Raw genomic sequence first — 24,347 nt, 5'->3', positions numbered from 1 at the left:
TGCAATAAAAACCTGACAGATTCTAAACCTTCTCTACTCTATCAAAAAAAAAGGGGGGGGGGTTTAGATACAGTACATTGTGAAGCAGAAAGTTTACTCTGTGTAATGCATGGGGGTTGTTAGGCCTGGCCATCGTGCCCTTTGTCTACATCTTTGTGTGTTTGGACTTCTCATTGGTGCCCCAGTTCTCCTTCTTGCTTCCCAGGTTCTCCTCTTTGGTGCTGAGGTTCTCCTTGGTGCCCTAGCTCTCCTTGTTTCCCACGTTCTCCTTTTTGTGCTCTTGGTCTACTCCTTGTTGCCCAGGTTTTCCTCCTTGGTACTCCTTTTCTTCTCCTTTGTGCTCTGTTTCTTCTTCTTGATGTTCCTGGTCTTCTCGCTGGTGCCAGAGTTCTCCTTCTTGCTGCCCAGGTTCTCCTCCTTGGTGCTGAGGTTCTCCTTGGTGCCCTGGCTCTCCTTGTTTCCCATGTTCTCCTTTTGTGCTTTTGGTCTACTCCTTGTTGCCCAGGCTTTCCTCCTTGGTACTCCTGGTCTTCTCCTTTGTGCTCTGTTTCTCCTTCTTGATGTTCCTGGTCTTCTCACTGGTGCCCCAGTTCTCCTTGTTGCTGCCCAGGTTCTACTCCTTGGTGCTGAGGTTCTCCTTGGTGCCCTGGCTCTCCTTGTTTCCCAGGGTCTCCTTTTTGTGCTCTTGGTCTACTCCTTGTTGCCCAGGGTTTCCTCTTTGGTACTCCTTGTCTTCTACATTGTGCTCTGTTTCTCCTTCTTGATGTTCCTGATCTTCTCACTGGTGCCTCAGTTCTCCTCCTTGCTGCCCAGATTCTCCTCTTTCGTGCCAAGGTTCTCCTTGGTGCCAAGTTTATGCTTGTTTTACAGGTTCTCCCTTTTGTGCTCCTGGCCTACTCCTTGTTGCCCAGGTTTTCCTCCTTGGTGCCTTAGTTCTCCTCCTTGTTTTCCAGGCTTTCCACTTTTGCTCTCCTTGTCTTCTCCTTGTTGCTCAGGTTCTCATTCTCTGTACTGCTGGTCTTCTCCATGGTGTTCTAGTAGTCCTCCTTAGTGCTGAGGTTCTCTTTCTTGGTGCTCCTGGTTTTCTCCTTGACACCCCAATTCTCCTCCTTGGTAAACCTGAATATCTCCTTAGTGCTCTAGTTCTCCTCCTTTGTGCCCAAGTCCTCCTCCTTGGTGCTTCTATTTGTCACCACGGTGCTCTAGTTCTTCGTTGTTGCCCAGGTTCTCCTCCTGGTGAATCACCACAGACAGCAATAAAAATGTGGACGATGTCCTAAAACTTAACCTATTAAACCTATTCTATAAAAAACAAAAATATGTCTTTAGATACACTGTGAATCGGAAAGTTTACTTTGTGTAATACATGGGCATTGTTAGGCCCAGGCAACATGGTCTGGGTCTACTCCTTGGTGGTCCTGGTCTTCTTCTTGGTACACAGATTCTTCATCTTGGTGCAGATTCTCCTTTTTGGTGGGTACCAAAGTTCTCCTTGGCTCTTTGGTTTCCTTCCTCCTTGGTGAAACTGTTTTTCTCTCCGTTGCACTAGTTCTCCTCCTTGTTTTCCAAATCCTCATCTTTTGTGTTCCTGGTCTTCTTCTTGTTGCCTAGGTTCTCCTCCTTGTGAATCTCCACAGACAGCAATAAAAACCTGACAGATATTCTAAAAAAAATTCTATCAAAAACACAAATATGTCTTTAGATACACTGTGAATCAGAAAGTTTATTGTGTCATACATGGGTTTTGCTAGGCCCAGGCACCATGCTCTGGGTTTACTACTTGGTGCTCCTGGTCTTGTTCTTGGTGCCCAGGCTCTCCTCCTTGGTGTTCCGGGTCTTCTCCTTGATGTTCTGGTTCTCCTCCTCGATACTCCTAATCTTCTCCTTGGTGCTTTGCTTTTGCCCCTTGGTGCACCTGGCCAGAGTTCTCCTCGTTGCCCAGGTTCTTCTCCTTGGTGTTCTGGTTCATCTCCTTGGTGCCAAGGTTCTCCTTCTCTGTGAACCTGGTTTTCTCCCTCTTGCACGGGTTCTCCTCCTTTGTGCTCCTGGTCTTCTCCTTGTTGATTAAAACTTCCCTATTCTATCAAAAACAAAAGGATGTCTTTTAATACACTGTGAATCAGAAAATGTACTCTGTGTCATACATGGGCATTTTTAGATCCAGGCGCCAATGCCCCGGATCTATTCCTTGGTACTAGTGTTTTCTGTTTTTTTTTGTGTTCTCCTTGGTGTTTTGGTTGTCCTCCATGGGCAGGGGCGGACTGACCATTTGGCCACTCGGGCACTGCCCGAGGGCCCCCGGGCCACCAGGGGGCCCCATCAGCATTGCCAGCCTCAGTAAAATCAGGGACAGTATGTAGAAATGTCACTTACTGACATCCTTTTGGTCTAAAAATCCTGATATTATAGCTGCCCCACCTCTCCAGTACCTTCTCAGCCAATAGAAACATGTCTGTGTATACTGTGTGATTGTATACTGTGTGTGTGTATACCGCGTGGCCCCATAATCTCTGATTGCCTGGGGGCCCCATAATCTCCTATTGCCCGGGGGGCCCCATGAGTTGTCAGTCCTCCCCTGTCCATGGGGCTCCTGTGTTTTTTCCTTGGTTCTTCTCTTTTGTGCTCCAGCTGTGTTCTTTGGTGCCCTGGTTCTTCTCTTGGTACTCCTGATCTTCTCCTTGGCACTCTAGTTCTCACCCTTGGTGCCCAGGTCCTCCTCCCTGGTGCTTCTATTTTTCATCTTGGTGCCCTGGTTCTTCTCTTGGTACTCATGATCTTCTTCTTGGCACTCTAGTTCTCGCCTTTAGTGCCCAGGTCCTCCTCCCTGGTGCTTCTATTTTTCATCTTGGTGCCGTGGTTCTTCTCCTGGTGAATGAATGAATGAATGAAATACTTGTATAGCGCACAATGCGAACTGAATCGCCTCTAGGCGCTGTGACGAGCTTTGATCATCTGCTAAAAGAGGAAGGTCTTGAGTTTTTTCCTAAAAGCCAGGTGATTTTCTTCCAGGCGGATGTTGATTGGTAGAGCATTCCATAGCCGAGGACCTTGGACAGCGAATCTCCGATCCCCCTTGGATTTATACCGGGCTTTGGGCACGAGGAGGAGGTTTTTGTTGGCTGATGGAAGACTGCGGTTTGGTGTGTAATGATTTATTTTCTCCATTAGGTATTGCGGAGCTTCTCTATGCACGCATTTGTGGGTGAGGCAAAGGGTCTTGAACGTGATCCGATTTTTTACGGTTAGCCAATGTAAGCTCCTCAGTGAAGGAGAGATGGATTCCCAGGGTTTTTTTCCTGTTATCAGCCTTGCCGCCGTGTTTTGGATCAGTTGTAATCGCGCAAGTTGATATTGTGGTAATCCTATGCAAAGCGAGTTTGCGTAGTCCAGTCGTGAATTAATGATTGTTCCAACTACCACTGCTTTGTCATTCTTTGGGATAAAAGGGATGAGTCTGCGAAGCATGCGCAGCAGATGGTGAGATCCACTGACTACAGATCCTATTTGCGCATCCATTGACATTTGTGCGTCTAAAATAACCCCGAGACTCTTCGCTTTGGTCTTTGGGGAGATAGTCTGCCCAAAGACGGTTGGTGGAGACCAGGAGGTTTTGGTTGCGGGCTTATGATTTGGGTGTAAGATAAGAAGCTCTGTCTTTGATTGGTTCAGCTGGAGGGAGTTGGTGGTCATCCAGTCCTCTATTGATTTGAGGCAGTTTTCAAGTTGTTGCTGGTGATCTTTTTTTCCATTGACCTGGAAATAAAGTTGCGTGTCGTCAGCGTAAGAGTGGAAGCAGAGATCTGAGCATCTGATGATTTGGAGAAGTGGGCGAATGTAAATGTTGAAGAGAACGGGTGATAAAGGAGAGCCTTGAGGGACTCCGCAGGTGACTGCCCAAGTTTCGGAGAGGAATTTTCCTAGTTTCACTGTCTGTGACCGATTTCCTAGGAGGGACGCGAACCATTGGAGACCTATGTCTTGGACTCCGGCTACTTCTGTGAGTCGGACGAGTAGAGTATTGTGATCTACTGTATCAAACGCTGCACTTAGGTCTAGCAGTACGAGGAGACACGGCTCTCCGTCATCTGCTGCTTCGAGGGCGTCGTCCCAGATCTTGAGGAGAGCTGTTTTTGTTCCATGACCCGGGCGGAAGCCTGATTGCAGCGGGTCCTCCTGATCTTCTCCTTGGCACTCTAGTTCTTGCCCTTGGTGCCCAGGTCCTCCTCCCTGGTGCTTCTATTTTTCATCTTGGTGCCCTGGTTCTTCTCTTTGTTGCCAAGGTTCTTCTTGGAGCCCATGTTGTTCTCTTTGGCACTCCTGATAGCCTCCTTGATGACTTGGGTCGGTGACTTTTGCAGCCTGTCGAAAAAAAAAAAGGTGGCCAACGTGGGGCAGTTTTCATAGCAAAAGAACTGGTCTAGTATAGGTGAAAGGGGCTTTTGTAAACCTCACGTTTTGTGGAAGCTTTGGGAAAATGTAAAACTCTTAATTTCACTTACATACTAACCTGCCCACCAGGTCTCACCAGCACCTTTCCCACACCCGCTGTACATCTTTCATCTTCTCCCATCCCCCCTAACTCCTTCTCTCTTCCCTGCACCTCCCATATCAACTCATCCGCTACCTCCGGTCCTCAAGGGTAGCCATTTTAAGAAGCAGCTAAGGCGGTTAATTCACAGAATTAGATTCAGTCTTCCTAGATTCAGTCTTTTAATCCAATTTAGGAAAGCAAACAAGAAGATTACAAGGTTACATCGGACATGGTTGTTACAAAAAGACGAGATAAAGACATTGGCTGATGTACCCTCGGCACAAGCATGAAATATCGAATCGCATAACGGTAGCGCTTGATTTGTCATTTGTCATTTTCTAAATGACCACCCCCCCCCCCCGCTCCTGGTTTCATCCATGGAAAATCTCAACCGGTTCTGTATGATTCTTGTCATCAGTGGAACAAAGTGCTAATTAGGTGGTAAATTGTTATTTAATGCCCGGGTTAACACGTCACATTGATGTTTTAATGTTCGGCGCTGGAGTCGGGGGCACTCAAATCAGGAAGGGGATTTGTCAGGACGCAGAACAGAGTTCAGCAATTAGAGGCATGGGAGTGAGGGAACTATAAATGCCCATTATATCTATCTGGGGGGTTTAGAGGTAGATAATATATAGTATGTATGCCTTATACGAAGGGGTGTACTTATTTTTTTTTAAAATGCATTGCAATCTACCCAGCCAGTTTGCATGCACATTTGTTCTGTGAAAATTGAATAAAAAAACAAAAACAAATATTCTTTAGGCTAGTTTCTCTCCTGAACGAATGTTCTTTTATTATTGCCAGTAGTAAAATATTGCATTGTGGCCAGTATTATGCAGAAACTTTACTAATCAAATGGCTTTTGCTACACATAAAAAAAAAAGTTCAGTGATTCATTTTGGTTATCGTTGGCACAAAAGAAAAGTATGCCGGGGTTCTGCCGAGAAAGGTCCCCCCCCCCCATCGGATAGTGTCCGCCCCGTACTGCGCAGTACGGAGAACAAGGAGACGCCAAAAGTTTCCGAAGTTGAACAGCTAACCAGGAACTGTACACGGCGCCTGCACACTTAATAATCACCGCTTTGTAACAGGGCCCCTCGCGGGCTCTCTCCGCTCGCCACGCTTTGGGCACGGCCTCTCTGCGCTCGGCGTATTTTTATTCTAACTCTATGTCCACTTGGATGGGGGGGCTTGAACCTGGACGATCAGCTGTTCACCTTCGGAGACTTTCGGCGTCTCCTTTGTCCTCCGTGCTGTGCAAGCTCAGTATAGGGCAGACACTATCCGATGGGGGATAGTACACCGGCGTTGGGGCTAAACATCTAGAGCAGAACTCCAGGGACACAGATAAGTTCGCTATAAAGAATACAAAAGGTATTTCCTGTGCTCCTTAGCTCCATCTAGTGGTAGGGTTACCACCTTTTCTTCAAGTCAAACCCGAACACTTTTGCGGCGCACAGCAATTTTTTTTTTTTTATAGTATAAACTATACATATATTATGCTACTAAATAACATTTCTAATGATATGAAGTTAATCACAAGAGTCCCCCCTTTACATCAGAGTCCACAGAGTGCCCCTTTTACATGTGAACTCAGAGTTCCCTTTCACTGTAAGGGGGGACTCTGCAGACTCTGATGTAAGGGAGAACTCTGGGGACTCTAACATAAGGGATGCTCTGGGAATACTGATTTAAGGGTGTACACTGAGAACTCTGATGTACGGAGAGGACTCTGATATAAGGGGAAACACTGTGGCCTTTGGTGTAAAGGGGAACTCTGATGTAAGGGGTGCTCTGTGAACCCTAAGCCCTTGTACACACGGTCGGACATTTCGACAACCAAATCCATCGGATTTTGTCCGACGAATTTTGTCCGAAACTGGTGTTGCATACACACAGTCGGACAAAGTTGTCAGAAAATCCGATCGTACTTAACGTGATGACGTTATTTCGTTAGGACGGGACTACATTCAGGCTAGTAGCCAATAGCTTTGGTCTAGGAATTTGATCTGAGCATGCGTGGCACTTTGTCCAATCGGAATTCTCTACACATGATTGGACAAAGTCCGATCGGATCATGTTGTCTGAAAATTTTATAGCCCAGCTGGAAAACTTGGTCTGTCGGAAACAGTCCGATGGAGCCCACACACTGTCGGATTATCCGACAACACGGTCCTATCGGACATTGTCCATCGGAATGTCCGCCCGTGTGTACAAGGGCTTAGTGTACTTACTCAGAGGCAAGAGAGAGAAGGGGAGAGACTTTAGTCACAGACGGATGGATGGATGGTGAGCTCACTCACCCCTTGGCAGTCAACACCTCTCATCCAGATGGATCTGAGGCTGCTGGAGTTCAAATGTCCTTTTCTGAGGCACAGTGCCAGGGATTGGAGTGTGGGTAGATAAAGAGAAGTGGGAGGAAGAGGTGCAGTTTGAGCCCTCTCTCCTCTGCCCTCTGTGTGTGCCCTCTGTATGTGTTTGGGAGGGGGGTTGTTAGTGTTGGCTTTGGGCAGTGTGAAAAAACTTAACAGACACTCTCAGCTGAGACAACTGCAGTCAGTAACCCTAGCCATAGTCCAGTCTAAATAATGTGTCCAGGTTTCAAACAGTCCAAAACCCGGACACATGATTCCAAACCCGAACTGTCCGGGTGAATCCTGGACAGGTGGCAACCCTTTCTAGTGGCCCTAATGCAGTATTTGACTGCAAGACGTCAAATATTAAAATGGCCTCTTGGATTATTAACAAATTAATTATAATGGGCACAGAAGGTGAGTAGATCCTGGAACTCAGCACAGGGATAGGGATAGTGGAAACCCCTCATAATGGGCACAGAAGGTAAGTAGATCCAGGAGCTCAGCACAGGGATGGTGGGAACCCCTCATAAAGGGCACAGCAGGTGTACAGACCCGGGAACTCAGCACAGGGATGGTGGGAACCCTCATAATGGGCACATCAGGTGTACAGACCCGAGAACTCAGCATAGGGATGGTGGAAACCCCTCATAATGGGCACAGCAGCTGTACAGACCCGAGAATTCAGCACAGGGATGGTGGAAACCCCTCATAATGGGCACAGCAGGTGTACAGACCTGGGAACTCAGTACAGGGATGGTGGGAACCCCTCGCTGGTGTACAGACCCGGGAAATCAGCACAGGGATGGTGGGAACCCCTTATAATGGGCCCAGCAAGTGTACAGACCCAGGAATTCAGCACAGGGATGGTGGTTACCCCTCATAATGGGCACAGCAGGTGTACACACCTGCGAACTCAGCACAGAGATCCCACCAATACAACCCCCCCCCCCAAAAAAAAACAGAGAAATTGGCAGGCAAACAAACACCCCCCCCGTTGGTCGGTCAGTCGGCGGAATTCCCCTCCCCCAGGCACTTACCCTATCTAGGTGGCTGCCGGGTTGCGGGCTCCTAAGGGCAGCGGGCAAGTTGCAGGCAGCGGCTTCTGCGTCTTCTTCTCCTTGGCTTTGGCGGCAGGCAGCTGGGCACTGTGTCCTCTCCTCCTCGGCTTCGGCGGCAGGCAGCAGGGTTACTGTGTCCTCTCCTCCTCGGCAGTGGGCGGGTTGCGGGCAGAGCGGCTTCTGTGTCCTCTCCTCCTCGGCTTCGGCGGTGGGCATCTGGGTAACTGTGCCCTCTCCTCCTTGGCTTTGGCAGGGGGCAGCTGGGTCACTGTGTCCTCTCCTCCTCGGCTTTGGCGGCGAGCAGCGGGGTTACTGTGTCCTCTCCTCCTCGGCTTTGGCAGCGGGCAGCTGGGTTACTGTGTCCTCTCCTCCTCGGCTTTTGCAGCGGGCAGCTGGGTCACTGTGTCCTCTCCTCCTCGGCTTTGGCGGCAGGCAGCGGGGGTTACTGTGTCCTCTCCTCCTCGGCTTTGGCAGCGGGCAGCTGGGTCCAGGCATGTACTGGCCATCGTGACTACAGGGAGTTTCCCGGTGGGCCGATGGTTCAGTGGGCCGATTTCAGTGACAATGTAATGGCTGCGCGGCTCACCCACAACTTCACGCACTGATGTGAGAAAGATGAGAAAAATACAGAGGAGAATAAGTGAAATAATAAAATAGGTTAGTGAGGACTCCTTATGTTATGCCACTTATGTTTTTTTTTCACAATTGCGTATAGTTGTATATACTGTTTGTGTGCTTGTTTGCAAAATTAAAGTGGGCTGGTCTGGATGAAGTCCAGGGCCAAATTTTTGTCTCAGTCCAGCCCTGGCTGGGTCACTGTGTCCTCTCCTCCTCGGCTTTGGCGGCGGGCAGCGGGGTTACTGTGTCCTCGCCTCCTCGGCTTTGGCAGCGGGCAGCTGGGTCACTGTGTTCTCTCCTCCTCGGCAGTGGGCAGGTTGCGGGCAGAGCGGCTCCTGTGTCTTTTCCTCCATGGCTTCGGCGGAAGGCAGCGAATCTCGGAATCTCATTTCGGAGACAGAAAGAGGCATGAGGCTCATACTGAAGCTGCGGGAAAGGAGACAGTGCAGGAAGAAGAAAGCACGTTACTGTGAGTGCGATCATTAATAAGGACAGGCCATGTTGCGCCGGCGGTCTCCCCGCAGCGGTGCTGATAAGAAGAGAGCCTCACGGGCCCTGCATCCCGGGACTTGGCGCATCCAACAAACTGACCTTGATGTACAACGAGGGGGAAGGATTCTGCTTCATCTTCAGATGCTGTTGAAGATAAATAACTAAAAATTCAATATCCTAAGTCAATCTTTGGCCTTTTCGGAATAAAGATTTGCTGGGAACGGGATTCACAGAGAGAATCATTTTATACCACCAATTATTTATAATACATATTTTATACTGTATGTTATAACCCGGCATTAGATACATTCCTCCGGAGTCTGCCAAATGTCAGGATTACAGAGAAGCTAAAGTGGCTTTAGATATACACTATATTACCAAAAGTATTGGGACACAACTTTAATGGCACACAGTTTACCCTTTCCCTGCCAATGTTATTAGTACAGTGACGGTGTATATTTTTTTTAGCACTGATCACTTTATTAGTGTCACTGGTCCCCAAAAAGTGTCAAAGGTGTCAATCAGTGTCAGAATGTTCACCGCAATCTTGCATTCACGCTCTAAGTCGCTGTTTGCCACCATTACTAGTAAAAAATAAATGAATAAATAAACAAATGATTTAAAATATCCCATAGTTTGTAGACGCTATAACATTTGCGGACATCAACCGACTTCTCCTCCCAGTGGCATATCACTTCAGCTTATATAGGAGGCCCGCCCCCTGCCAATACCAATTGGGGATTGACCAGGGCTCCCACATGAGCTGCCTGCCACTCCAGTTCCAGGCCCAGCCTCTCTTCCAGAATCTTCTCTCTGGAGGCAGGGAACTAGCGCACAGGTGGTCACACCTACTGCTACTCTGACCACTCCCAGCCCCAGATCAAAACAGACAGGCCTAGCTTGCAGCATAGGCCTTCCTAAATTTGCCCGTGCTGAGGGACCCTAGTAAAAAAAAAACTTACTAGCAGCTACCCATTGGTAGAGGGTGCTGCACAATGTAATACTGACATATAATCACACACATAGGTTGGACTTGATGGACTTTTGTCTTTTTTTCAACCTCACCTACTATGTAACTACAGTATGTAACTATGACATGGGATGAAGAAGGAGGTGGACATGGGATGGAGGAGATGGGACTGAAGGAGAAGGAGGAAGAGGACATGGGCTGAAGAAGGAGGTGGACATGGGATGGAGGAGATGGGACTGAAGGAGAAGCAGGAAGAGGACATGCGATGAAGAAGGAGGTGGACATGGGATGGAGGAGATGGGACTGAAGGAGAAGGAGGAAGAGGACATGGGATGAAGAAGGAGGTGGACATGGGATGGAGGAGATGGGACTGAAGGAGGAAGAGGACATGGGATGGAGGAAATGGGACTGAAGGAGAAGGAGGAAGAGGACATGGGATGAAGAAGGAGGTAGACATGGGATGGGTGAGATGGGACTGAAGGAGAAGGAGGAAGAGGACATGGGATGGAGGAGATGGGACTGAAGGAGAAGGAGGAAGAGGACATGGGATGAAGAAGGAGGTAGACATGGGATGGAGGAGATGGGACTGAAGGAGAAGGAGGAAGAGGACATGGGATGAAGAAGGAGGTGGACATGGGATGGAGGAGATGGGACTGAAGGAGAAGGAGGAAGAGGACATGGGATGAAGAAGGAGGTAGACATGGGATGGGTGAGATGGGACTGAAGGAGAAGGAGGAAGAGGACATGGGATGGAGGAAATGGGACTGAAGGAGAAGGAGGAAGAGGACATGGGATGAAGAAGGAGGTAGACATGGGATGGCCGAGATGGGGCTGAAGGAGAAGGAGGAAGAGGACATGGGATGAAGAAGGAGGTGGACATGGGATGGAGGAGATGGGACTGAAGGAGAAGGAGGAAGAGGACATGGGATGAAGAAGGAGGTGGACATGGGATGGAGGAGATGGGACTGAAGGAGAAGGAGGAAGAGGACATGGGATGAAGAAGGAGGTGGACATGGGATGGAGGAGATGGGACTGAAGGAGAAGGAGGAAGAGGACATGGGATGAAGAAGGAGGTGGACATGGGATGGAGGAGATGGGACTGAAGGAGAAGGAGGAAGAGGACATGGGATGAAGAAGGAGGTGGACATGGGATGGAGGAGATGGGACTGAAGGAGAAGGAGGAAGAGGACATAGGATGAAGAAGGAGGTGGACATGGGATGGAGGAGATGGGACTGAAGGAGAAGGAGGAAGAGGACATGGGATGAAGAAGGAGGTGGACATGGGATGGAGGAGATGGGACTGAAGGAGAAGGAGGAAGAGGACATGGGATGAAGAAGGAGGTGGACATGGGATGGAGGAGATGGGACTGAAGGAGAAGGAGGAAGAGGACATGGGATGAAGAAGGAGGTGGACATGGGATGGAGGAGATGGGACTGAAGGAGAAGGAGGAAGAGGACATAGGATGAAGAAGGAGGTGGACATGGGATGGAGGAGATGGGACTGATGGAGAAGGAGGAAGAGGACATGGGATGGAGGAGATGAGACTGAAGGAGGAGGAGGACTTTCGATAGAAGCAGGAGGAGATGGGACTAGAGGAGGAGGAGGACATGGGATGGAGGATATATTGAGTTGCAAGAGTGGTGAAATAAAAGTGGGTGCACTGAAGGACTCAGTGGGATGACCAGTGAGAGGGCTCTTGGGAATGTTGGTGGTTAGGCCTGGGAGGGAGGCAAAAGAGCGTTTTTTTCCGAACGCTTAAGTAATCTGAATCTATGTTCAGATCAAACTTTTGGCTCATCCCAAGTCTTTAAAGTGGCTGTTAAGCCACTCTAACCTGTATACACCGTCATCACTGCCGCCTATTGCAGTATCCCCCTCTGTGTGTGATTTATAAAAACAAATGCTGCAAATACCTAATTTCCCTGCCGAGACTGTGATCACGTGACCAGCCAGCTTTCTCTTTTCCTCCTCTGAGAGATGCAGCGGGCGGGGCTGAGATTCCTCTGCCAATGTCAGTCTGGAGGGGAGGAGGAGAGAGCTGGCTGGTCATGTGATCGCAATCTCGGCTCTTAAATTAGGTATTTACAGCATTTATGTTTATAAATCATGCACAGAGGGGGACACTGCAATAGGAGGCAGTGCTGATGGTGTATACAGGTTAGTGTTATGAGGGCAGCATGAGGGGGGGAGGGGGGCACAGGAGCAGAGAGGAGAGCAGATAGCAGGCTGCTGATGACGGAGGCATGTAAACTGACCACAGTGTCTGGGCTCAGCAGCCATGATACACCGTGGTCAGTTTACAGAGGGGTGAGCAGAAACTGGCAGGATCAGCCAGGTTTTTTAGGTGTTACAGGGGGCCAAATGGCACAGGACAAGCACTGTGTCATATAACATGCTTTAAATGAGCAGGATATATTTTTTTGGGGGTTAACTAAATACTGCCATCATCTATGCCCCGATGAAGGGAAGTTTTGAGACCAGAAATGTGTTGTTTTTTTCTTCTGAACTCTTGCCATAAGCAATACAGATTTCCAGGACTCACGGTAGATCTGTGAGGCTCTCATCCTTTCTACAAGCTTAAGACCACTCCGGAGACCCCCAGGACAAATTGCCCCGGGAAATCCTTGCAGGAATACCCTAGTTGACAGAGGGTTGCCTCCTAAAATTTGTTTTTCAAGCCTCACCTTTTCTACTTTTGTATCCAGCACTCCTCCAACATACCTTTTATTTAATTCGTTTTCCTCTAAAGAAGTGATGAGGAAGTCCCAGTGCAGTGAGGTGGCCCAACCTCCAGACCGGGGTCCTGTCCGGAGTCCAGTCCATGAGGGAAGTCGAAGGGCAGGCGAAGGGTCCAGTCCTGCATTGCTGGCTGGATGAAGAATATAACAGCATTCTCTTTCTAACATCTCATCCTTCCTCATTCTACGTACAGCACACGACTTGTATTACATTCCGGCTTCGCATCAGTGCACAGAGCTTCGGAAGTCTCCCGTGTTTCCATTATTATGTCCACCATGGAAATGATGATAAATGTCCCACAATATTCCTGTCGCTGCTCATTACTGAGCTCTCGGGAAATGTATTGTATTTTTTTTTTTTTTAGGGGGAGGCTTATAATTTATATGTAACCAGTTTGCCTGTTGCTTTTTTATGTAATTTGCCCTAGTATGTTTATGTGTGGGAGATCTTAGAGATCTTAGATTGTAAGCTCCATGACGTTTGGGACTGATGTGAATGTACAATATGGTAAGTGCTGTGTAAACTGTTGGCGCTCTACAAATACGTGTAAGAAAATAAACGTAACCGCTTCCTTACTGCGCTATAGCCGAAAGACAGCTACAACTTGGCTCTCTCTGTGTCCGGAGTGTGTCTATGGATGTCCTTTCAGAACCACGCCCCTCGCCCCCCGGGGGCGCGCATTCGGCACACTCTGTGATTGCTGTGTCCTTAGGACACAGCTGATCACAGATCGTGGTAAAGGGCCAGCCGCGCAATTAGCTGTGTCCAATCACAGCTGATCACAGTGTAAACAGAATTGCCAGGTATCGGCAGTACTTTCCTCATGTGCTGTCACAACATAAGGAGAGGAGAGCTGGTAACTGGCAATCCTGACAGAGGATATGCACACATATAATCAGTGCCTTGATGATCAGTGCAGCCCCATCAGTGCCATCAATGCTGCTCATCAATGCCCCCTATCAGTGCCTATCAGTTCCATATATCAGTGCATCCTATAAGTGCCGCATATCAGTGCAGGCTCATCAGTGCCCATCAGTGGCGCCTATCAGTGCCCATCAGTGCCACCTATCAGTGCCGGTTATCAGTGCCCATAAGTGCAGCCTATCATAGCCCATCAGTGTCTCCTATCAGTGCCTCCTATTAGTGCCCATCAATGCAGCATATCAGTGTCCATCAGTGCAGCCTATCAGTGCCCATAAGTGCAGCCTATCAGTGCCCATCAGTGTCTCCTATCAGTGCCTCCTATTCGTGCACATCAGTGCAGCCTATCAGTGTCCATCAGTGCCTCTTATTATTGCCCATCAGTGCCTCCTATCAGTGCCCATAAGTGCTGCCTATCAGCGCCCATTAGTGTCGCCTATCAGTGTCCATCAGTGCCCATAAGTGGAGCCTATCAGTGCCCATCAGTGTCTCCTATCAGTGCCCATCAGTGCAGCCTATTAGTGTCCATTACTGCCGCCTATCAGTGCCCATCAGTGCCTCCTATTAGTGCCCATCAGTGCAGCCTATCAGTGTACGTCAGTGCTGCATATCAGTGCCTCCTATCAGTGAGCATAAATTTAGCCTATCAGTGCCCATAAGTGCCACCTATCAGTGCGCATCAGTGCAGCCTATCAGTGCCCATCAGTGCAGCCTATCAGTGCCCATAAGTGGAGCATATCAGTGTCCATCAGTGCCGCCTATCAGTGCCTCCTATTAGTGCCCATCAGTGCAGCCTATCAGTGTCTATTAGTGCCGCCTATCGGTGCCCATCAGTGCCTCCTATTAGTGCCCATCAGTGCAGCCTATCAGTGTCCATCAGTGCTGCATATTAGTTCCCATCAGTGCATCCTATCAGTGCCCATAAATGCAGCCTATCAGTGCCCATAAGTGCCACCTATCAGTGCCTATCAGTACAGCCTATCAGTGCCCATCAGTGCAGACTATCAGTGCCCAAAAGTGCAGCCAATCAGTGCCCATAAGTGTAGCCTATCAGTGTCCATCAGTACCGCCTATCAGTGCCCATAAGTGCCGCCTATCAGTACCCATCAGTGCAGCCTATCAGTGTCCATAAGTGCAGCCTATCAGTGCCCATAAGTGCAGCCTATCAGGGGGGATGAGCTAGGGCCCCCCCTCTCCATACCAGGCCACATGCCCTCAACATGGGGGGGCGCCCCCCCCCAAGCACCTTGTCCCCATGTTGATGAGGACAATTGGATTTAAGCCCCAAACTTTGACAAGCCAACTCCCAAAAACTTTTTTTTTTTTTTTTTTGAGCCATTCAGAGGTGGACTTGCTGGTGAGTTTTCAGATCATTGTCCTGCTACATAACTCAAGTGTGCTTAAGCTTGAGGTCAAGAACTGATGGCCGTACAATCTCCTTCAGGATTTTCTGGTAGAGAGCAGAATTCATGGCTCCATCAATTATAGTAAGCTGTCCATGTCCTGAAGGTGCAAAGCAGCCCCAGACCATTACGCTACCACCACCATGTCTGACTGTTGGTAGACATCACTTTAGCCAGTCACACAGACATACCAGAGTTACATTTTGTTTGTTTTTTTACAACAATGTTAAAAACAGAGGTTATCATATTTGCCTACAATTAGCTCACTGAATGATCCCAGTTAACCACATCCATATTTACCATCACTGTCTAGGCTGTCCAGTGACGCCACGGGCATCGACGTCACCGGACTCCTCTCCCCTTCCCTTCGCTAGCAGATGGAGGAACTTGGGGAAGGGGGGACATTGACGTCCCCGGATATCCAATGGAACTCCCCGAAGACCCGGAAGCCGGCTGAGAGGTGAGTACCGATCAAAAGAATTTTGATCGATCAAAAAAATTAAAAAAAGATTAATCGAGGAATTAATCTTTAATTTTCCCAGCCTTAATGTATATATATATATATATATATATGTATATATATATATATATATATATATATATATATACAGTGGTGTGAAAAAGTGTTTGCCCCCTTCCTCATTTCCTGTTCCTTTGCATGTTTGTCACACTTAAGTGTTTCGGAACATCAAACCAATTTAAACAATAGTCAAGGACAACACAAGTAAACACAAAATGCAATTTGTAAATGAAGGTGTTTATTATTAAAGGTGAAAAAAAATCCAAACCATCATGGCCCTGTGTGAAAAAGTGATTGCCCCCCTTGTTAAAACATACTATAACTGTGGTTGTCCACACCTGAGTTCAATTTCTCTAGCCACACCCAGGCCTGATTATTGCCACACCTGTTCACAATCAAGGCATCACTTAAATAGGAGCTGCTTGACACAGTAAGGTCCACCAGAAGATCCTTAAAAGCTACACATCATGTCGAGACCCAAAGAAATTCAGGAACAATTGAGAAAGAAAGTAATTGAGATCTATCAGTCTGGAAAGGGTTATAAAGCCATTTCCAAAGCTTTGGGAATCCAGCGAACCACAGTGAGAGCCATTATCCACAAATGGCGAAGACATGGAACAGTGGTGAACCTTCCCAGGAGTGGCCGGCCGCCCAAAATTACCCCAAGAGCGCAGTGACGACTCATCCAAGAGGTCACAAAAGGCCCCACAACAACGTCCAAGGAACTGCAGGCCTCACTTGCCTCAGTTAAGGTCAGCGTTCATGCCTCCACCATCAGGAAAAGACTGGGCAAAAATGGCCTGCATGGCAGAGTTCCAAGGAGAAAACCACTGCTGAGCAAAAAGAACATCAAAGCTCGTCTCAATTTCTCCACAACACATCTGGATGATCCCCAAGACTTTTGGGACAACATTCTGTGGAGCGATGAGACAAAAGTGGAACTCTTTGGAAGGTGTGTGTCCAAGTATATCTGGCGTAGAAGGAACACTGCGTTTCATAAAAAGAACATTATACCAACAGTAAAATATGGTGGTGGTAGTGTGATGGTCTGGGGCTGTTTTGCTGCTTCAGGACCTGGAACACTTGCCGTGATAAAAGGAACTATGAATTCTGCTGTCTACCAAGAGATCCTGAAGGAGAATGTCCGACCATCTGTTCGTGTACTCAAGCTGAAACGAACTTGGGTTCTGCAGCAGGACAATGATCCTAAACACACCAGCAAGTCCACCACCGAATGGCTGAAGAAAAACAAAATGAAGACTTTGGAGTGGCCTAGCCAAAGTCCTGACCTGAATCCTCTTGAGATGTTGTGGTATGACCTTAAAAAGGCCGTTCATGCTCGAAAACCCTCTAATGTAACTGAATTTAGGACAATTCTGCAAAGATGAGTGGACCAAAATTCCTCCAGGACGCTGTAAAAGCCTCATTGCACGTTATCGCAAACGCTTGGTTGCAGTTGTTGCTGCTAAGGGTGGCCCAACCAGTTATTAGGTTTAGGGGGCAATCACTTTTTCACACAGGGCCATGATGGTTTGGATTTTTTTTCACCTTTAATAATAAACACCTTCATTTACAAATTGCATTTTGTGTTTACTTGTGTTGTCCTTGACTATTGTTTACATTGGTTTGATGTTCCGAAACACTTAAGTGTGACAAACATGCAAAGGAACAGGAAATGAGGAAGGGGGCAAACACTTTTTCACACCACTGTATATAAAATGTTTGTGGGTTCTAAGTAATTTTCTAGCAAAAAAAAACAGTTTTTAACTTGTAAACAACAAATCTCAGAAAGAGGCTCGGTCCTTAAGTGGTTAAGTGATTTCTTGATTCAACAGGTCTGGCAGAAATTTTAACACAGCTTTCCAAAAAATTTTGTTAATCCACGGGTCATTCAAAATTTAGCAAGGGGGGGGGGGTTATTTTTTCACATAGGGCTAGGCAGATTTGGATACCTTTATTTCCCTTAATAAATGAAATCATCATATAGAAACTGCATTTTGCATTTACTCGGGTTATCTTTGTGTAATATTAATGTAGCGGATCACATTTGGGATCAAATGTCATACGCATTGTAAATTTAGTTTTTGGTCTCAGGACAATAAAGGTTCTGAGGGTTGATTATGTAGGTTAGGCCTTAACACCAGTCTGGCCAGGCTATGTTTGAAAGTTCTGCCTGGTCATGTGAACGGTGAGGTGCACATGACAGGCCAGAACCAGGTCTGGTTGGATGTTTGGGTATCGGCCCTCCCGGAGCCAATCAGCGGGAGTGCTTTCAGAAGTCACATAATTAGTGACATGATGTCCACCTGTGTTCAAAGTTGTGGGCATGTTCTGTAAATTAAATGATGCAAATCCTTAAATAATCCATGTTAATCCCAGGTTGCGAGGCAACAAAACACAAAAAAATGCCAAGAGGGGGGTGTATACTTTTGCAAGGCACTGTGTATTTGGTGTGGGCCATGTTCTCGCTCTCCTGCCTCAGGCTGAGGCATGAGGAGGTGCTACTGAAAGTGAGCTCTGTGCTTAGGCCCAGAAGCCTGTCTGAGGCCTACGAATGTCTTGCCTGGCGTGGAAGAAGCCAAGCCAAGGTGAGAGGACCATGGGGAGGACCCTTAGTTGAGAGAGCCAGGATGAAGGGCTAGTCTCTCAGAAGGGCCTGGTGGTGACTCGCTTGGAGGACATACCAGAATCTGAAAACTTTCCGGGTCGGCTTAAAGGTTCTGACACTGGAAAGCTGTACTTTGTTCTGGATCAGAGTAGTCTGTAAATGATCTTCTGTGGTATCTGAGACCCCTAACCCTCTCTCCTTCTACCTCCTTTCCTAGTTCAACATTAAAACTTGGAAAATAAGAAAAGTGAGCGGCGCCCAACTTCCCATCATAGCCATGGACTCAGCCCTGGGGTAAATTATAGCTCACCCCCTGCCTCTGGAGGTGTTATCCTGCCTTTAGAGTACCAGGGGGGGTGCTACAATAGAAATGTTTTATTTATATATTTGGTAAAACCTCTCTCGGCTCAGTTGTACACACAACTAAAGACCCAGATTGAAGAATAAGGAAAAGTGGAGAGAAAAAAAGGGGGTTAGAGGATCAGATCAGATTTGTGACATTGGGGATTAGATAAGAGACTTTGAAGAAGAAAAAAAAATCAATAAAAAAATACGCAGCTTAACCAATTAAATGGCATCCCATCTCCATTCAATGTGGGCTTATCCGGCTACATTTGTGGTATAATGCTGACCCGACATCTTCCGAAGATCCTCCCGGGAGATGTTTTTGCGGTGAGAGTTACTATCGTGCTCGGCAAACATTTCCCGGTACAGTAAGCCCAGAGGTGGCTGCTGGATTATTTTTATTTATTCATCAGGAAAAAAAAAAACTGAGAAGATTCTGATTTATTCATCCCTTTCATGTGCCCGGCCGCCTCTCGCAGAGCACTTTAGCTGCACAGAGTTTCTGCTCAGCGCTATGACCTGGGTCATTCCGGTCTGCGCTTTACTCTACAGCTTTTCACACTTTCAGCAGTTTATTTGCTTTCCTCAAGTACATACCTTCAAAATCCAGAGGAAGGTAAAAAAAAAAAAAAAACCCTATGAAGCAAAGTCCAATTTACTCCAGCAAGGAAAAAAGAATTATATGTAATAATATGGCAAATATAAAGGCCTGCTTTAAAAAAATTGGACCGCTTACATCCATACTTGTAAATAAAAAGGCTGGGAATTTCCTTCGTCTATACTAGAGTTGGGGCGAACAGTTCGGGCCGAGCAAAAGTTTGGCCCATTCGGCGAACATCCGAATTTGCAGGGCATTTGGCGGGTATTCTCCCCGCCAAGCGGCCTGCAATGCACTGCGCACTGCACATAAGCTGTCAATGGGCTTGCATGCTGACAGCTGAATCAGCTGAATAAAAAAAAAAAAAAAAACATTGTTGGCAATAAGAAAGTAAAAAGTAAAAAAACATAAAGGGGTCCCCCCCCCACCCCAATCCATACCAGGCCCTTTGGGTCTGTCATGGATTTTAATTGGAAACCCATGCTAATTTTTTTTTTTTTTTAAACTACGTGGGGTCCCCTTTTAAAATCCATGCCAGACCCTTATCTGAGCACGCAGCCTGGCAGGTCAGGAAAGGGGGGATGGGCCCCCCTCCTGAACCATACCAGGCCACATGCTTTCAACATCGGGGGGGGGTGCTTTATTGCATATTGATGGAGACAAGGGTCTCATCCCTATAACCCTGGGCTGTCGTTTGTGGAGGTCTGTGGGCAGGGGGCTTATCGGAATCTGGAAGCCCCCTATGTGAATGAGTATGAGTTAGTCATGGGGTACCCCTACCCATTCACCAAAAAAGTGTACACAATTCCTTTATTAAAAAATAAAAATAACAATGTCCCCCCCCCCCCAATGTAGATCCAACATCAATCACAACGCTGCTGCCACCACCGGACCCAAAAAAGAAAAAAAAATCGTCCAGATGAAGCTACGCTATTCTTTCTAGCAAAACACGTCGACGTCATGATCGTCATGTGACGCCACTCACGCAAGCCCCGCGGAGCTTGGTCTGTCAGCAGCGTGAAAGAGACAGGCGACCATGCATGGCTCACGAATCACGGACTGTGGTGAATTGGAACAAACAGCAAGCCCATGATCAATACAACCTGTTGGAAGATGACATGATTTAATATCTTATTTCTGCAGTTTCTTTCTGGTTGATACAACCAAGCCTTTGCTTTCTTCAGGGCGTTCTGGAATGTAACAGGTTGCCTATCAAAGCTTTGTAGCATATCTGAAAGAAGAGATCTTGCCTCCATCAAGGCTGCACAACGTTTGGCTCTGGACTGTCTGTTGTTATAATGCTATGCAAGCAAACTTTAAAGGGACCCTAGCTGGCAAGATGATTGATGAATGTCCTGCTACAGAACATCAAAAGATCAAAGGCATTGAAGCTTGACCAGGATACATAGACATGGACAATGCTGCCCCTAGAGGCCACTACAGCAGGACGGACAACCTGTTGGAAGGCGACATGATTTAATATAATATTTCTGGAGTTTCTTTCTGGTTGATACAACCAAGCCTTTGCTTTCTTCGGGGCGTTCTGGAATGTAACAGGTTGCCTATCAAAGCTTTGTAGCATATCTGAAAGAAGAGATCTTGCCTCCATCAAGGCTGCACAACGTTTGGCTCTGGACTGTCTGTTGTTATAACGCTATGCAAGCAAACTTTAAAGGGACCCTAGCTGGCAAGATGATTGATGAATGTCCTGCTACAGAACATCAAAAGATCAAAGGCATTGAAGCTTGACCAGGATACATAGACATGGACAATGCTGCCCCTAGAGGCCACTACAGCAGGACGGACAACCTGTTGGAAGGCGACATGATTTAATATAATATTTCTGGAGTTTCTTTCTGGTTGATACAACCAAGCCTTTGCTTTCTTCGGGGCGTTCTGGAATGTAACAGGTTGCCTATCAAAGCTTTGTAGCATATCTGAAAGAAGAGATCTTGCCTCCATCAAGGCTGCACAACGTTTGGCTCTGGACTGTCTGTTGTTATAACGCTATGCAAGCAAACTTTAAAGGGACCCTAGCTGGCAAGATGATTGATGAATGTCCTGCTACAGAACATCAAAAGATCAAAGGCATTGAAGCTTGACCAGGATACATAGACATGGACAATGCTGCCCCTAGAGGCCACTACAGCAGGACGGACAACCTGTTGAAAGGCGACATGATTTAATATAATATTTCTGGAGTTTCTTTCTGGTTGATACAACCAAGCCTTTGCTTTCTTCGGGGCGTTCTGGAATGTAACAGGTTGCCTATCAAAGCTTTGTAGCATATCTGAAAGAAGAGATCTTGCCTCCATCAAGGCTGCACAACGTTTGGCTCTGGACTGTCTGTTGTTATAACGCTATGCAAGCAAACTTTAAAGGGACCCTAGCTGGCAAGATGATTGATGAATGTCCTGCTACAGAACATCAAAAGATCAAAGGCATTGAAGCTTGACCAGGATACATAGACATGGACAATGCTGCCCCTAGAGGCCACTACAGCAGGACGGACAACCTGTTGGAAGGCGACATGATATAATATAATATTTCTGGAGTTTCTTTCTGGTTGATACAACCAAGTCTTTGCTTTCTTCTGGGCTTTCTGGAATGTAACAGGTTGCCTATCAAAGAATGTAGCATATCTGAAAGAAGAGATCAGGCCTCCATCAAGGCTGAACAACGTTTGGCTCCATACCATCTGTTGTTATAATGCTATGCAAGCAAATTTGAAAGGGATCATAGCTGGCGAGATGATTAATAAATGTCCTGCTACAGAAGATTAAAGGCATTGAAGATTGACCAGGATACATAGACATGGACAATGCTGACCCTAAAGACCACTACAGCAGGACGGACAACCTGTTGGAAAGTGACATGATATAATATAATATTTCTGGAGTTTCTTTCTGGTTGATACAACCAAGTCTTTGCTTTCTTTCGGGCTTTCTGGAATGTAACAGGTTGCCTATCAAAGATTGTAGCAAAAGATTAAAGGCATTGAAGATTGAACATGGACAATGCTGCCCCTAGAGGCCAATACAGCAGGATGGACAGTAATATAATATATTGAGGAGGACTGCCCCATTAATACCGTGATTTGTCAATAGTCTAAAGGGGGTGGCAATGGGGTTGGGTCTGGATGGTGTATGATTGCGGTATAAAGGGCTGAACGAGTGAGAGAGCTCTCTCTTTTGTCACCCTGAACCCAGCCGACAGAACAATATCTTGAGGAAAGCATTATGATAAGTAACTTTGATGTTCTTTTGTCATATAATCTGTATAATTCTCTATAGTATTTCTATGCTAGCATATTCTTATTTTCTTGGGAAATAAATAAGACATTGTTTTACCAAGCAGTGTATTTGTTTTCATAGCTAACCTTATATCATTGTGCTTATCAGAGTTTTAATAGACTAGCTAACTAGGGGAATAGACAAGTTAATACATATATGCATTAAATAGAAGGAATCCGTAACCACCTCGAATAATATTTGTTGTACCATTTACTTCATTTGGCACCCCAGAAGGCATGTGGAATTTATTTCTGCACAGAATCCAAACCCTAATGTATTTACTCCACAAGCCCATGATTGGAAGCTCCCTGTTATAATTAAAAAAGAGTCCTGCGCAAATAATGCCACAAAAAATAAATAATGTATAAAAATGTGAAGAAAAACAAGAGTCAATGTAAATATTTCAAAAATAAACTCTTTTGGAACATTTGGTCCTGTTCTTTCTCCAGTACTTTTTCACTACACACTTACACTATTGGTGTGTTTATTTTTGAAATATTTACATTGACTCTTGTTTTTCTTCACATTTTTATACATTATTTATTTTTTGTGGCATTATTTGCGCAGGACTCTTTTTTAATTATTCAAGTGATAGTTTGTGTTTACTATTTTGTCCCGCTGCATTTTCTGTTTCATTTAGTAGCACTTGCACTTTTGTTATTCCACAGATTGTTACATTATACTTTGTTATGCACGTAGATTTATTTCACGTCTAGCACATAGTGGCGCGAGGGTCCATTTTACACAAGCTCCCTGTTATGATCCTCCTTATATGTTTGGTGGTTCATTCATCAATCCTTAAAGTTGTCACTGATACTGGGCCTAGATCTATTACGGCCAACGTTTTTACGGTGATACTAATGTATTGCAACATTAGAGGAATTTTCCCAGCAACCAATTGCATTATTTAGCACACTATAATCAAGTACCGGGATTTGAAAGAGCTGGTTCAATTCAGGCCTATGACGCGGAACTTTTGAGTACGTCCTACTCCCAGTACTGTAGGTTACACAGGCCACTTTGTTCCATGCCAAAACCAGGACTGTTCCTCCTCCTCACGTGGAATTATTGAGCCACACATGCTCTTGTGACTTTCATTTATACCAGCTGGCATTTACCTTCCACTCTCCTCCCTCCCGGGCTTTCCCATTTACCCCCATTGCCCCATTTACCCCCATTGCCCCATTTACCCCCATTCCCTATTCCTTCCCAATCCTTGGAGCCACACACACACACACCTAGGATGTCATATACTATTCATCATACCATTTGTTAATTGTTGTCCATATGACCAGATTTCCATTCGACAACCTACCTGTGTGTTGTAACATGGCGTCCGGACGTTTCTTTATATGTTGTATGTAATGTCTTATGTCTATGTTATTGTTTGATGAAATACTTCATATGTAACGGAGTTCCGTTGCTAGCCAACTACTGGGAAGCTGTTTTAAAATTGCTGATTTTAGAAATTGCCATATCTTGCCATACCAATAAATAAATAAATATATATTTTTTTATATATACTCCAGTATGATCCAATTTGTTACCATCAGTAACCCCTTTCCCTGGTTATCCCTGTCGCACTCCGCTTGAGTGCTTCCGTCAGTACACTGCTTCCTCCAATCTGGACCTTCAGATATCAGATATTACAGCCAATATATTGTAAGAACCAGGCGAGACTAGCTCAGTTTCACAGCTTGAACATGGAACTGTTTATTTGAAAAAACTCACCCAAATATATACACCAGGGGGACATCTCTTTAACAATACAAAAAAGTAACCAGAAACAGAATTAACATGAGCTAATTAACTAGTCCCTTAAAACAGCCGAGGTGACTCCATGGGGTCCATATAGTGAATGTCATGGTTATGCAGTGATCTTCCTGTGTT

The sequence above is a fragment of the Lithobates pipiens genome, unplaced genomic scaffold, assembly GCF_037356315.1.
Source record: "Lithobates pipiens isolate NorthernLeopardFrog02 unplaced genomic scaffold, aLitPip1_a1.2 Scaffold_23, whole genome shotgun sequence".
Taxonomy (NCBI): domain Eukaryota; kingdom Metazoa; phylum Chordata; class Amphibia; order Anura; family Ranidae; genus Lithobates; species Lithobates pipiens.
This window is presented reverse-complemented; position numbering follows the sequence as displayed.